This window comes from Arachis ipaensis, chromosome B09 (assembly GCF_000816755.2).
Source record: "Arachis ipaensis cultivar K30076 chromosome B09, Araip1.1, whole genome shotgun sequence".
Taxonomy (NCBI): Eukaryota; Viridiplantae; Streptophyta; class Magnoliopsida; order Fabales; family Fabaceae; genus Arachis; species Arachis ipaensis.
Window position 1 is genome coordinate 29916911 of NC_029793.2, and position 241 is coordinate 29917151.

A 241-nucleotide genomic window follows, 5' to 3' on the forward strand; every position below is an offset into this window, starting at 1 on the left:
AATGAACCGTACCAAATTACCAATTCCAATTCCATTGTTGCTTAAAATATTTTTGAGTTCGGCTCTTTGGAGAGTATTGACAGCAAATCCTGTCTCTTTCAAGGTGGCAAAATTATCTGGCATGTCATTTGAATACAAGTTTCATCAGATTTCCTCCCAGATTTTGTTCCCAATTTTCAATTACCATTTCTCACATCACTACTACATACATCTTTTTTTTTTTTAATTTATTTATTCTTAT